Source organism: Pongo abelii, chromosome 11, assembly GCF_028885655.2.
Source record: "Pongo abelii isolate AG06213 chromosome 11, NHGRI_mPonAbe1-v2.0_pri, whole genome shotgun sequence".
Classification (NCBI taxonomy): Eukaryota; Metazoa; Chordata; class Mammalia; order Primates; family Hominidae; genus Pongo; species Pongo abelii.
Genome location: NC_071996.2, coordinates 50,785,526 through 50,801,967, shown reverse-complemented (window position 1 = coordinate 50,801,967; position 16,442 = coordinate 50,785,526). Strand labels below are relative to the sequence as shown.

General features: G+C 36.3%; 1 protein-coding gene and 1 pseudogene across 23 annotated transcripts in view; one reads left to right on the top strand and one right to left on the bottom strand.

Moving 5' to 3' along the window:
• Nucleotides 1–16,442, bottom strand: part of MBD5 (methyl-CpG binding domain protein 5) — a 475,596-nt gene that overhangs the window by 93,927 nt on the left and 365,227 nt on the right. The window lies entirely within an intron of this gene.
• The window catches only part of LOC103889956 (ubiquitin carboxyl-terminal hydrolase 12-like), a 98,569-nt pseudogene continuing 95,097 nt past the window's right edge, over nucleotides 12,971–16,442 (top strand).

Here is a 16,442-nt window from a genome sequence, read left to right as displayed (position 1 = left end):
ATAAAGAGATAAAACTGTCAGTAGTTGAAGTCTATAGGATCAGTTACCTAGAAAACCCAAACTGAAAAATTATGAGAACCAATGAGAAAGGTAGGTAAAGGGTGGCTGGCTATAATACTAACATATAAAAAGCAAGCTAAATTACCTTACCAAATAGTAAAATATACTTTAAAAGCTATAGTATTGGTGCAGGAATAGGCAAATAGTGTAACAAGAGATTGGCCACAAACCCACATAATATGCAAATTTAGTTATGAAACTGGTAGCATTTTAAACCACTGAAAAAAGGCTGGCTAATTCAATAAATGGTATTGGAGCAATTGAATACCCATTTGAAAAAAAGTAAGTTATTTTCATAGCTCATAAAATTCACAAAAATGCATTCCAGATGACTCAGGACTTAAAAACTAAACCAAAGTAAAATATATGTGCTTTTTAAAAAATACAGAATTTGTGTATTTGTGTCATATTTATGATGGCCTTCTAAAAGATATAAAAAGCAAATGCCTAGGTCAATGCCCAACAGAGTTTTTCCTAGGGTTTCTTCCCAAATTTGTATGGTTATCAGGTCTTAGATTTAAGTCTTTAATTCATCTTCAGATCATTTTTGCATATGGAAAGAGATAGGGATCCAGTTTCATTCTTCTACATGTGGCTATCCAATTTTCCCAGCACCATTTATTGAATTGGGTGTCCTTTCCCCAAGTCATATTACTGTACTCTTTCTAGAAAATCAATTGGTTTTAAGTACTTGGTTTTAATTCTGGGTTCTCTATTCTGTTCCATTGGTCTGTATATCTACTTTTATACCAGTACCATACTGTTTTGGTTACTATAGCCTTGTATAATAGCATAATTTGAAGTCAGGTAATGTGATGCCTCCAGATTTGTTCTTTTTGGTTAGAATTGCTTTGGCTATTCTGGCTCTTTTTTAGTCCCATATGAATTTCAGAATTTTTTTTTCTAATTCTATAAAGAATGACATTGGTATTTTGATAAGAGTTGCATTGAATCTGTAGATTGTTTGGGGCACTATCGTCATTTTCATGATATTGTTTTTTCCAATTCATGAACATGGGATATAGTTCCATTTGTGTCATCTATAATTTCTTTCAACAGTGTTTTATAGTTCTCCTTGTAGACATCTTTTACTTTCTTGGATAAGAATATGCCTAAATATTTTATTTTATTTTTTGTAGCTATTGTAAAAGGGACTGAATTCTCAATTTGATCCTCAGCTTGGTTGTTTTTGGTTTATACCAATGCTACTGATTTGTATATATTGATTTTGTAAACTGAGACATTACTAAATACATTTTTTAAATCTAGGAGTCTTTCGGAGGACTCTTTATTGTTTTCTAGGTATCAGATCAGATCACATCATTGGCAAACAGAGATAGTTTAACTTCCTCTTTTTCAATTTGAATACTCTTTATTTCTTTTTCTTTCTTGATTTCTCTGGCAAACAATTTATGATGAAAACCCCAAAAGCAAATGCAACAAAACAAAAAATAAATAAGTGGGGCCTAGTTAAACTAAAACACTTCTGCACAGCAAAAGAAATAATCATCAGAGTAAACAGACAACCCACAGAATAGGAGAAAATATTTGCAAACTATGCATCTGATAAAGGACTAATATTCAGAATCTACAAGGAACTCAAAGCAGCAAGAAAAATAACAAATAAGGCTGGGCGTGGTGGCTCACACCTGTAATCCTAGCACTTTGGGAGGCTGAGATGGGGGTATTGCTTGAGCTCAGGAGTTCAAGACCAGCCTGGGCAACATGGTGAAACCCCGTCTTCACAGAAAATAAAGAAATTAGTTGCACGTGGTGGTGGGCGCCTGTAGTCTCAGCTACTCGTGAGGCTGAGGTGGGAGGATCGCTTGAGCCCAGGAGGCGGAGGTCACAGTGAGCCAAGATCACTCCACTGTATTCCAGAATGGGTAACAGTGTGAGGCTCTGTCTCAAAACAAACAAACAAACAAACAAAAAACACCCTCCCGCCCCAAAAAAAACCCAACCCATTAAAAAGTGGGCAAATGGCTTGAATAAACATTTCTCAAAAGAAGATATACAAATGGCAAAAAAACATAAAAAAAAACTCAACATCATTAATAATCAGGGAAATGCAAATTACAGTCACAATGAGATAACATCTTACCTCAGCCAGAATGGCCAGTATTAAAAAGTCAAAACACAATAGATGTTGGTGTAGATTTGGTGAAAAGGGAATGCTTACACACTGATAGTGGGAATGCAAATTAGTACAAACTCTGTGGAAAACAGCATGGAGATTTCTCAAAGAACTAAACATAGATTTACCATTTGATGCAGCAATCCACCACTGGGTATCTACCCAAAGTAAAATAAATCATTATATCAGCTGGGCACAGTGGCTCATGCCTGTATTCCCAGCACTATGGGAGGCCAAGGATGGAAGATCACTTGAGGTCAGGAGTTCAAGACCAGCCTGGGCAACATGGCAAAACCCCGTCTCTACTAAAAGTACAAAATGTGCATGGTGGCACATGTCTGTAGACCCAGATACTCAGGAAGCTGAGGAGAAAGGATTGCTTGAGCCTGGGAAGCAAAGGTTGCAGTGAACTGAGATCACACCACTGCACTCCAGCCTGGGTGACAGAGTGAGATCCTGTCTAAAAAACAAAAATTCATTATGTCAAGAAGATACCTGCACATGTATTTTTTCAGAAGAAGAATTTACAATTGCAAAGAAATAGAGTCAAATTAAATGTTCATCAACTGATGAGTGGATAAAGAAAATATGGTGTATACTGATTTATATATATAAACACACCATGGAATACTACTCAGCCATAAAAAAGAATGAAATAATGTCTTTTGGAGAAACTTGGATGGAACTGGAGGTGATTATTCTAAGTGATGTAATTCAGAAATCAAAAACCAAATATCACATGTTCTCACTTCTAAGTGGGAGCTAAGCTATTGGTACGCAAAGGCATACAGTGTGGTATAAAGAACACTGGATACTCAGATGAGGGAGAGTGGGGGAGTGTGAGGGATGAAAAACTAGCTATTGGAGTACAACGTGTACTATTTGGGTTATGGGTACACTAAAATCCCAGACTTCACCACCATACAATTCATCCATGTAACAAAAGACAACTTGTGCCCCTAGAGCTATTGATATAAAAAAATTTAAATATATAAAAAATTAAAAAGCAAATGTCCTAATACAAAAGACTGGTTAATTCGACTACATAAATATTTACACTACCTGTGCAAACACATGCACAGATGCTGGCAACCCCACCCCCATCAGTGCCTGGCCCCAGCTGATGTGTGTGCAACCTGCTGCACTGCCATGGTTGCTGGCATATGTGAGTGAGCATGGATTCTGCAGCCACTGCTCTAATGAACTGCTTTGGCTGGCATCATCCATGGGAGCACTGTGGCCAGTGGATTGAGTACACCTTGGCCCTTCTGGTGCAGCAGGTTTCTAACCTTAAGGAGCCAGAGAACAAAGCTGGGGACCCAGTACCAGCCCCTTAAAGTTATAGCATGCAGCCCATGAGTGCTGAGCTGAGCCTTGGCCCCCTAAAATCTTCCAGAAACAAAGCCAATCAACTGAACCCACCTTAGACCACAATCAAATGCAAAAGCATTAAAGAAGATAAAAGCAAAGAAACCCTATCCAGACGACAGTAACTTCGAGGACTGAAGGAACACCAAGCCACACTGATGAGCCAGTGCAAGAACTCTGGTAACTCAAAAAAACCCAGAGCATCTTCTGACCTCCAAACGATGGCACTAGTTCCTCAAAACTGGTTTTTAACCAGGCTTGAATGGCTGAAATGACAGAAATAGAGCTCAGAATATGACTCCGAACAAAGCTCATCAAGATTCAGGAGAAGTTGAAATGCAATCCAAGGAATCTAAGGAATTAGATAAAATGATAGAAGAGCTGAAAGATGTAATGATCATTTTATGAAAGAACCAAACTTATCTGAAAGAGTTGAAAAACACACTACAAGAATTTTATAACACCAGCACAAGTATTAACATCAGAATAGAACAAGCTGATGAAAGAATCTCAGAGCTTGTGGACTGGTTCTGCAAAATAACTCAGTCAGACAAAAATAAAAAATAATAAAAAAGAATGAACAAAACCTCCAAGAAATATGGAATTGTGGAAAGAGACCAAATCTATGACTCATTAGCATCCCTGAATGAGAGAGAGAGAAAGCAAGCAACCTGGAAAACATGTTTGATAATATCAGCCATGAAAATTTCCCAAACCTCGCTAGAGAGGCCAACATTCAAATTCAGGAAATGCCAAGAACCCCTGCAAGACACTATACAAGATGAACATCCTCAACACACAATCTCAGATTCTCCAGGGTTTAAATGAAGGAAGAAATGTTAAAGGCAGCAAGAGAGAAGAGGCAGGTCACCTACAAAGGGAACCCCAACAGGCTAACAGTGGACCTTTCAGCAGAAACCCTAAAAACCAGAAGAGACTGGGGGCTTATATTCAGGATCCTTAAAAAAAAGAAATTCCAAGAAAGAATTTCATATCCAGCTAAACTAAGCTTGATAAATACACAAGTAAAAAGACCCTTTTCAGACAAGTGAATGCCAAGGGAATTCACTACCACCTCATCTACCTTACAAGAGGTCCTTAAAGGAGTGCTAAATATGGAAAGGTAAGACTGTTACTGGCCATCACAAAAACACACTCAAGTACATAGACCATTGACACTATAAAGCAACTACACAATCAAATCTGCATAATAACCAGCTAACAATATAACAGGATCCAATTCTCACACATCAATACTGACCTTGAATATAAATGGGTTAAATCCCCCAATTAAAAGGCACAGAGCAGCAAGTTGAATAAAGAAGCAAGACCCAAAAGTATGCTGTCTTCAAGAGACCCATCTCACAAGCAATGATACCCATAGGCTCAAAGTAAAGGGATGGAAAAAAATCTACCAAGATATTAGAAAATAGAAAAAAGCAGAGGTTGCTACTCTAATATCATACAAAACAGACTTTAAACCAACAGTGATCAAAAAAGACAAAGAAGAGCATTACATAGTGGTAAGGAGTTCCATTAAACAAGAAGACCAAATTATCCTAAAAATATATACACCCAATAGAGGAGCACCCAGATTCATAAAACAAGTTCTCGGAGACCTACAGAGAGATGTAGATTCCCACACTATAACAGTGGAAGACTTCAACATCCCACTAACAGTACTAGACAGATCACCAAGGAGGAAACTAAAAAAGATACCTGGTACCTGAACTGGACACTTGACAAAATGGACTTAATGGAAATCTACAGAACTCTCCACTGAAAACAACAGAATATACATTCTTCTCATATGCACACGGCACAAACTCTAAAACTGACTACACATATGGCTGTAAGAGAATTCTCAGTGACTTCAAAAAAACTGAAATCATATCAACATACTCTTGGACCACAGTGCAATAAAAATCGAAATCAATACTAAGAAAATCACTCACAATCATAAAATTTCATGGAAATTAACCGGCTTCTGGATGACTTTTGGGTAGATAATGAAATTAAGGCCAAAATCCAGAAACTCTTTGAAATTAATGAGAACAAACATGCAACATACCAGAATCTCTGAGGCACAGCTAAAGCAGTGTAAAGAGAAATGTTTACAGCACTAAATGCCTACATCAAAAAGTGAGACAGATCTCAAATTAACAACATAATATCACACTTAGAAGAACTAGAAAAACAACAGCAAACCAACTCCAATGCCAGCAGAAGACAAATAACCAAAATCAAATGAAATAAATTAAGAGGCAAAAAACCATACCAAAGATCAACAAATCCAAAGGTGGCTTTTTTTAAAGAAAATAAGTAAGATTGATATACCGCTAGCTAGACTAATAAAGAAAAAAAAGAAAAAAGATTCAAATAAACACAATCAGAAATGACACAGAGGACATTACCACCAACTCAACAGAAATTCAAAAACTCTCAGATACTACTATGAATATCTCTATGCACATAACTAGAAACTAGAAGAAACTGATAAATTCCTTGAAACAAAGAACCTCCCAAGACTGAATGAGGAAGAAACTGAATCCCTGAACAGACCAATAATGAGTTCTGAAATTGAATCATTAATAAAAATCCTACCAACCAGAAAAAACCCAGGACCAGATGGATTAACAGCTGAATTCTACCAGGTGTATAAAGAAGACCTGGTACGATTTCTAATGAAATTACTCCAAAAAAAAAAAAAATGCAGGGAAGGAGGGACTCTTCCCTAATTCATTCTATGAAGCCAGCATTATCCTAATACCAAAAGCTGGCAGACACAACAAAAAAAGAAAACTTCAGGCCAGTCTTCTTGATTAACTTCAATGCAAAAATCCTCAACAAAATCCTAGCAAACTGAATTAGGAAGCACAACAAAAAGATAATCCACCATGATAAATTAAGTTTTATCCCTAGGATGTAAGATTACTTCAACATATGCAGATTTATAAATGTGATTTATCATATGAACAGAACTAAAAATAAAATTGACATGATCATCTTAATAGACGCAGAATAGGCTTCTGACAAAATTTAACATCCTTTATGTTAAAAACCCTCAATGAACTAGGCATTGAAGGGACATACCATACCTCAAAATAATAAGAACCATCTATGACAAATGCACAGCTAACATCACACTTAATGAGCAAAATCTGGAAACCTTATCCTTGAAAACCAGAATAAGACATGGATGTCTATTCTCACCACTCCTATTGATCACAGTACTGGAAGTCCTGGCCAGAGCAATCAGGCAAGAGAAAGAAATAAAAGTAATTGAAATAGAAAGAGAGGAAGCCAAACTATCTGTTTGCAGACGATATGATTTTATATCCAGAAAACTCCATAGTCTCTGCCCAAGACCTCCTAGATCTCATTTAAAAAAAAAAAAACTTTAGCAAAGTTTCAGGACACAAAATCAATGTACAAAAATCAGTAGCATTCCTATATACCAACATCCAAGCTAAGGCCAAATCAGGAACACAATCCCATTCACATTTGCCACAAAAAGAATAAAATACCTAGGAATACATCTAACTAGGGAGGTTAAAGATCTCTACAAGGAGAACTACAAAACACTGCTCAAAGAGATCAGAGACGACACAACAAATGGAAGAAAATTCCATGCCCATGGAGAGGAAGAATCAATATCATTAAGATGGCCATACTACTAGAAACAGTTTACAGATTCAATGCTATTCCTACAAAACTACCAATGACAGTTTTCATGGAATTAGAAAAGACTATTTTAAAATTCATATGAAACCAAAGAAGCACCCAAATAGTCAAAGCAATCCTAAATAAAAGGAACAAAGGTCGAAACATCACATTATCCAACTCTCTCTCACTCTCTCTGTCTCTCTGTCTCTGTCTCTGTCTCTCTCTCCCTTTCTCTCTCTCTCTCTCTCTATATATATATACTCTCTCTCTCTCTCCACACACACACACACACACACACACACACACAAGTATACTACAAGGCTACAGTAACCAAAACAGTATGGTACTGGTACCAAGACAGACACACAGACCAGTGGAATAGAATAGAGAGCCCAGAAATAAAGCTGCACACCTACAACCATTTGATCTTCAACAAAGTCAAGACAAACAAGCAATGGGGAGAGGATTCCCCATTCAATAAATGTTGATGGGATAACTGGCTAGCCATATGCAGAAGATTGAGATTGAGCCCCTTCTTTATACCATATAGAAAAACAAACTTAAGATAGATGAAAGACTTAAATGTAAAACTTAAAACTATAAAAACCCTGGAAGATAACCAATAACCTTGAAAATATCGTTCTAGACATAGGCCCTGGGAAATATTTCATGATGAAGATGCCAAAAGTAACTGTAACAAAAGCAAAAAGTGAGAAATGCGACAATATTAAAATAAAGAGCTTCTGCATAGTAAGAGAAACTATCAAGAGTAAACAGACAACCTACAGAATGCAAGAAAATATTTGCAAACTATTCATCTGAAAAAGTTCTAATATCCAGAATTTATAAGGAACTTAAATGAACAAGAAACAAACACCCCATTAAAAAGTGGGCAAAGGACATTAAGAGACATTTTGCAAAAGAAGACTTCCAAGCAACCAAGCATTAAAAAATGCTTAACATCACTAATCATCAGAGAAATGCAAATCAAAACCACAAGGAGATACCATCTGATATCAGTCAGAATGGCAATTACTACAAAGAAAAAAAAAAAAAAGAACAGATGCTGGTAAGTTCCTGGAGAAAAGTGAATGCTTATACACTGCTGGTGGCAGTGCAAACTGGTTCAGCCATTGTGGAAAGCAGTTTGGTGACTTCTCAAAGAACATAAAACAGAATTGCCACTCAACCCAGCGATCCCATTTTTGGGTACATATCCAAAGGAATATAAATCATTCTATGATAAAGACACATGCACACATATGCCCATTGCAGAATTATGCGCATGGAATCAACCTAAATACCCATCAATAGTAGACTGGATTAAGAAAATGTGGTATACATACACGATGGAATACTATGACACCATAAGAAAGAACAAGAGCATGTCATTGCAGCAACATGGGTAGAGCTCAAGGCCATTATCTTAAGCAAACTAGTGCAGGAACAGAAAATCAAATATTGCATGTTTTTACTTATAAGTGAGAGCTAAACATTGAGTACACAGGCACACAAAGAAAGGAACAACAGACACCGGGACCCACTTGAGCATGGAGGGTGGGAGGAAGGTGAAGGTCAAAAAACTACCTATTGGTTACTATGCTTATTACCTGGCTGATGAAATAATCTGTACACCAACTCCCTGTAACATGCAATTTACCTATATAACAAACCTGCACATGTACCCCTGAATCTAAAATAAAAGTTAAAAAAATTAAAACTTTTCTTCTGCAAAAGAATCATAAAAAAACCTTAAAATTCAACTGATAGCCTGGGGAAAATATTTGCAACATATTCAAGAGTCAAAATATTAATATCCTGGCCAGGTGCAGTGGCTCATGCCTGTAACCCCAGCACTGCCTGTAACACCAGCACTTTCGGAGGACGAGGCAGGTGAATCACTTGGAGTTCAGGAGTTCAAGACCAGCCTGGGCAAAGTGGAAAAATTCTGTCACTACAAAAAATACCAAAGTTAGCTAGGTGTGGCGGTGCACGCCTGTAGTCCTAGCCACTCAGTGGGACTGAGGCAGGAGGATTGCTTAAGCTAGAGTGGTCAAGGCTGTGGCGAGCTGAGATCACGCCACTGCACTCCAGCGTGGGTGAGAGTGAGACCCTTTATCTCTCTCAAAAAAATAATATCCAGAATGTATAAAGAACACCAATAAGAAAACCAATAAGAAAAAGATAGAGAGCCGCAAAGTAAAACGGACAGTACATATGGACAGACTGAGAAGAGAAAATGCAAAAGACCAGTAAGCATAATAAATGATGCTCAATCTTAGAAGTAATCATAAAATGCAAAATACAATAATAAAGAAGTATTGCTTTTTACTTATAAAATTTGTAAACATTTAAAAATGATTGCTAATATCAAGTTTTATCAAAGATGTGGAAAAGTAGTGTTATAAACCACTGGTAAAAGGACAAACTGTTATATTCTTCTGGGAAGGTAATGTATCATTATCTACAAGAATTTTAAATGTGCATATCCTTTGGAAGAACAATTGTTCTTCACCAGGTCTGAAGAAATGATCAAACGTGCACAAGTTACATAAAATGATATTCTTGGTAGCATTGAACATTAGAGTAAAAAATACAAAAAACCCTAAATTCCTAGTAGTTGGGGAATGAATAAATAATCTATAAAACATTCATACTATAGAGAGAATACAACACTTAAAAAAGCTAGTTCTATAGTGATATGGAAAGACTCCCCATACATACTATCAAGTGAAGAAAAGTGAGTCAAAGAACATGTTGAGTGTAAAACTATCGACATTTAAATATCACACATATAGTATTTGAGTATCTATAGATGGTGAAATTGGGTTCCTTTAACACAAAATATCTTGAGATTTCAACCTTTTCTTCCCTGGTTGGCGTTAGTAAAACTATTCTTTGTATCTTCATTTTTAGACACTAAAATTAAATGTTAGTGCATAAAACATGTAGTGAGCGTCTACTTATATATATGTCTAGGTGTTCAAAAGAGAAATAATACATGGTATGTTCCCTCAAAATCTGTGGAATAACTTTTAGAAACCACTTCAGAGCTAACTTAAGTAGCATGAAGCAATCACAGTACTTAGAACAAAATAAATCCTTCCTCCCTCCCTCCCTTCTTCCCTCCCTCCATCTCTTTTTCTTTCTCTCTCTCTCTCTCCCTTTCTTTCTTTCTTTTTTTTTTTGTTTTGAGACAGGGCCTTGCTCTGTCATCAGGCTAGAGTGCAGTGGCATGATTGTGTCTTACCGCATCCTCTACCTCCTGGGCTCCAGCAATCCTCCCACCTCAGCCTCCCAAGTAGCTAGGGCTACAGGCACATGCCACAATGCCTGGCTAATTTTTGTTTATTTTTTTGTAGAGACAGGGTCTCACTATGTTGTCCAGATTGGTCTCAAATTTCTGGGCTCAAGTGATCCACCCATCTCAACCTCCCAAAGTGCTAGGATTATAGGCATGAGTCACCACACCCGGCCAAAATTATGTTTATTTTAGACAATATACACAAGTGGAATACAATCATCCCTTAGTATCTATGGGGTACTGGTTTCAGAACCTCTCACGAATAACAAAATCCATGGCTGCTCAAGTCCCTGATATAAAATTACATAGTATTTGCCTATAACCTATGTCCATGCTCTCATATCACTTAAATCATCTCTAGATTATTTATAATATCTAATACGATGTAAATGCTATGTGACTGGTTGCTATACTGCATTGTTTACGGAATAACGACAAGAAAAAAAAAGCCTGTACATACATGTTCGGTACATAGGTAATTTTCTTTTCCAAATATTTTTGATCCATGGTTAGTTAAATCCATGGATGTAGAATCCTCAGATACAGAGAGCCAGTTATATTTCTGTTCAATCACAAATTTTAACACATAAATAGGGGTGTATGAAGCCCAATTACCCAAATTACATACTATTTTTTATTTTCATTAACATGGATGTTAATGTTTTACAGCAAAAAAGGGTAGAACATTAAATAGAAGCCTTTATACAAGCATTTGTCTTTGTTTCTTTATATTTATTATGTAAATGTCCTTAGAATTCTATAGATTATAATCCAAGATTTTTATTTGATGACACAAAATGCTTAAAATTATTTTTGCACCCATGCAGAATGAAAACATGACAGCAACCTTGATGCTAACATTGAGGAAATCAATGTGCTGTGTTTGAGTTTCAAAAATACTCAGCAAGGCAGAAACTCTTCGGAATCTGGAACAACTTGGAGGTTAAAACACTGAAGTTGGCTTAGGAAGCTTCAGGAACATTAAAAGATGAAATGATGCAAGCAATTTTATCTCTGGGCAAACCAATCTAATGTTAATGAAAAAATTTCCATGGCAACCTGATAGAGAAGCAAAGGTGCAGAGTAAAATATAAAGATTTCTTTATTTTGAACTGAAGGTACCATTTGAAGATTTTATTCTTTATTGCAGCTTTTTCTTTTTTAACATCAATTGGGATGTTTTAAAATTTTTATTTTTATAATTCTCAAGATGGATACTGATGAGTCTGACTAACCAATCAGCTAATAAACTAGCCTCTAATGATCTACACAGTCAGTCTCTGAAATAGGTTATGTAATGTGTGGGAGCATATATTAATTCTAGCTCATGGTTAAGCAGTATTACCAGCTATTGATTGGTTGTTTTTGTCAGGAAAATATACAAAATGGAATCAGAAAACGGATGTTGACATATAAGTCATCTATTAAACACAGTGGGCAACCTTGAAAAGTAACTATGAATTTTTACACTAAAAACTAGAGGGACAAATGAAAGGAATTTAACAAATGTATAAGAAAATAGTCCTGAAACCCTCAAATAAACTTTAAATTTAGATCGTCCGTTCATTTCTCACTCATAATAAACAATTAAATCTATAGATGTGTTTGCAGTGATAACTCTAGTGTTTCAGGCATGAACACTTCAACAACATAATATTATTTTTGAAAAAGAAATCCAGGATATTGTAATATGAGTGCTATAATTTAACAGTATTAAGTGACTGATGCTGAATGACAAAAGTGATAAAATCCCATGCTAATTCATATTTTCAACCATGGTTTTACATCAGGCATTGCCAAACATCTACTACGATACAAATTATGTTTTTTGAAGAAATTTCTGGCAGCCTCAATCTACTTCAAGGATACATACATACATACATACAGACAGAGAGACAGACAGACAGACACACACACACACACACACACACACACACACTCAGAAAGCCACTGGGAAATTCCATATTATCAAGTCTTCATTAGTCTTACAAAATACAAGTGGAAATTTGTCATAAACAACTAAAAATGAAATTATATTTAGTAAAAATGCATGTTATAAGACAATAACATTTATGTTCATCTTTTTCATCTTGTTCAACAATAGAGTCATAAGAGTTATTGGGTCATACTGAATCAGTAATATTTAGATAATGAGGATTTTCAACACCTAAATGTCCTTTTTCCGTTACTGGACTTTATGTATCAGACATAATGCTAGGCACTGGGGATTCTGTATCTGGACCCTGCTCTCCTGGAGTTTACATTGTAATGGTGCATACAGATCAAAAACCAATAACCAACTTCATATGTAAAATAATTGCAGGTCATGTTATGAAAGAAATAAGGGTTCAAGAGAGCATATGGGCAGGAAAGACCAGCTTTAGATAAATGGGAAGTCTCTTCTGAGAGGGTGGCATTTCAGCAAGACCTAAAGGATGAGCAAGAAGCTGACCGTTGGAAGAGAATCAGGGGAAGAGTATTCCAGGCAACAGAAACAGGATGTGAAAAACTACAGAGCTGGACAAAAGCTGGGTAGGTATGTTTTAGAAGCTGAAGGAAGAATTCACTGTAATGAAGTGTAACTTGAGTGTAATGAGGAAAGTGGGACTGGCATGAGATGAGGCTGGAGAAATAGGCGGGGAGGGAATCATGTATGGATTTATTAGCCATCATCATGTTTTGCTTTTTATTTTGATTGCAATGAGAAGCCATCGTAAAAGTATAAGCAACAGGAGTGACAAAACCTTATTTGTACTTTAGGAAGGTATCTCTTATTGCTGTGTTGAGAATTGACTGGAAGAAGCAATCTGCTGGAAGTCTTTGTGATAAAAGCTGACAATCTGATGAAATTTTGGATGCCTTGTTCATAGCTGTCCCTTCAAGCTGCTTCTCTGTAGTTAACTCTGACCAATAATAACAGGAATAATTGGAATAATGGGTCATGTTTTCTTGGAGATTGTAACAGCCTAAGAAATGTACAATGGGAGTGTTACAGTTATTGGAAACTGTAGACATTGGAAAACTATATTTCAAAGTATTCAAAGCCAGAAAAAAGTACATGGCCAGAAATTATGTTTGTTGTTGTTCTTACTGAGACAGGGTTTCACTCTGTTGCCCAGGCTGGAGTGACACAATCTTGGTTTACTGCAACCTCTGCCTCATGGCTCAAGTGACTGTCCCACCTCAGCCTCTGGAGTAGCTGGGGTTACTGGAATGCACCACCACTCCTGGCTAATTTTTATTATTTATTTATTTATTTATTTATTTAAATCAACTTAGTATATAACCAGCACATGAAACAAAACTACCCCTGGCTATATTTTCTATAGAGATTGGGGTTCACCATGCTGGCCAGGCTGGTCTCGAACTCCTGGGCTCAAGCAATCCACCTCCCTCAGTATCCCAAAGTGCTGAGATTACAGGCAGGAGCCACTATGCCCAGATACCAGCAACTGTTATGTGGAAGACAAAGAAGGTCTTGAAGTTATTAATTTACTTTTTTTTTTTTAAAAGGACTCTCTGAACATACAAGCCTAAAGAGATGGCTGTACAGGCTCAAATGCTTGTACAGGGAATTTTCTAAGTGCCTCAGGTATAATGAAGCCATATTTCAAGAGTAAAAGGCAAGGTACATAATCTAAGATTCAGTCCTTTAGCAATTATGTGCTTTGATTTCTGAATACTTTCCTGACCTCACTTTGTAGCACTCCTTTCTTCCTGGATGACCCTCCAGTCATCCTGTTCTTCTTTCTGTTCCTTGAACATGTCGAACTTATTCTTGACTTTTGGCTTCTGCAGTTGCTGTTCCATTTTCCTGACATGCTCTTCCAGCTCTTCTGATAATTGCTGTTGCTCATCACTTCATAATTCATGGGGCATAGGGTGGAATACTCAGAAGTATCTTACTTAGTTGTGGGAAGTAAGCAGACTTATTCTCAACACTCGTGTACTACTCGTTACTATTTTAGTTCAAATATCACCTTGAAAAGCTTGTTATTTTCTACACAGCACATATTCTGAACTAAAATAATTTTATTTATGTGTTTATTTCCTTTCTCCCATCACTAGAATTTAAGCAAGAGATCAAAGATTTTTTCCATCCTTTTCATGACATTATTTCCAGTGCTTAGCACAGCATCAAAAACATTATACACACTCAAAAACATATTTATTGACTAGAAAGAAGGAATAAAGGTAGAAAGAAAAGGGAGAGGAAATGAAAAGCTATGTGACAAAAATGTCAAAAAGTTTATCAAGTCCAGAACAAATTAAAAGCCTAAAGATATAAAAATAAATCTTTAAAGTTATGTTCAGAACAACAAGAATAGTGTGCAAAAGACTTTTACTTGGATGAACAATGCAATAATAACATAAAAATAAAATTACATTTCAAATTTCAACCTTATATCAAAGTGATAAAATAAATTAGATAAAAAATAAGTAATAGACTGTAAAATAATAAGTAATGACTCTGGCTTCAAGTCAACGTGAAAAAATAAGGGTCAGATTTGCCCTCCTGCCTGAAACAACCAAAAATAAAACAGGGAAAATATATGAAACAATGGTTTTTAAGACAATGGACAGCAGGCAATGAAGGTGCAATCCCTCAGGAACAGTAAACAAATGAAGTGATCTCTAGAACGTCCCTAGCTTATTGTCTTGAGAGAGTTTCCAGGCTGCACGCAAAGAGGTTAAACCTAGCTGGAGCTCAGCAGAAATCCTAAGTAGAGGAAACATATCTGAAGAGTCAAGGGAGACCAATGCAGTATGAGTTTACAGAATAGAATGCTGGAGAAGAGAGAAACACACTGGGAGAGAAATGCAGGGATCTATAGAAGTTTCCTTTTGAGTATTCAGCATGTGAGGGGATAACTGAGGCTGATAAAATAGTTGCTGGAAAGAAAGATAGTCACATAGGGCTCAGAACTAAAATAATTCATAACTTGTAGGTATAGGGTAGAATATTCGTAAGTGTTCTGCTCAGCAGTGGAGAATAAGAGGACTTAGACTGATACTGTTCTAGTAACACTTAATGAGTCTTAAAGGCAAAACCTAAAAAGATCAAATGTTTTTTTCCAAGTAATTTAACTGCATCCCAGAACATAGCTGAAGAATATTTAAAGGCATAAACAAATACCCAGGACGCAACAAGAAAAAAAAAAACCCACAATGCTAGCACCCAATAAAAATGATCAGGCATGCACAGAAGCAGGAAAATATAACACATAATGAGAAGAAAAATTAATCAATTTTGGATGAACCTCCAGGCAATTATGTTGAATGAAAAAGCCAATACCCAAAGTTTATATACTCTATAATTTCATTTATATAACATTTTTGAAATGACAAACTTTTAGAAATGGGGAACAAATTAGTTGTTGCAAGGGTTAGGAATGGGGGTGAGGGTGGGGACGAGAGAGGTGGGTAACATAAGTGATCCTTTTGGCCATGGCACAAATCTGTACCTTGCCTGTGAAGGTAGATACATGAATCTGCACATGGGACGGAATTGTATTGAACCAAATACACACACATACAGATATGAGTGCAGGTAGAATTGGGAAAATCTGAACAAGATCAGTGCATTGTATCGATATATTCTGGTTGTGATTTTTTACTACAATTTTACCAGATGTTGCCATTGAAGGAAATTTGACAAAAGGCACATAGGATTTCTCTATATTATTTCTTAAAATTGCAAGCAAATCTATAATTAAATCAATTAAATTTTTAGTTAGAAATCAATGGAAACATCAGAACTGACACAGATTTTTAGAATTAGCAAGAAGAACATTAATACAGTTATTATGGCTGGGCTTGATGGTTCACTCCTATAATCCCAGAACTTTGGGAGACCAAGGAGGGTGGATCACATGAGGTCAGGAACTTGAGACCAGCCTGGCCAAC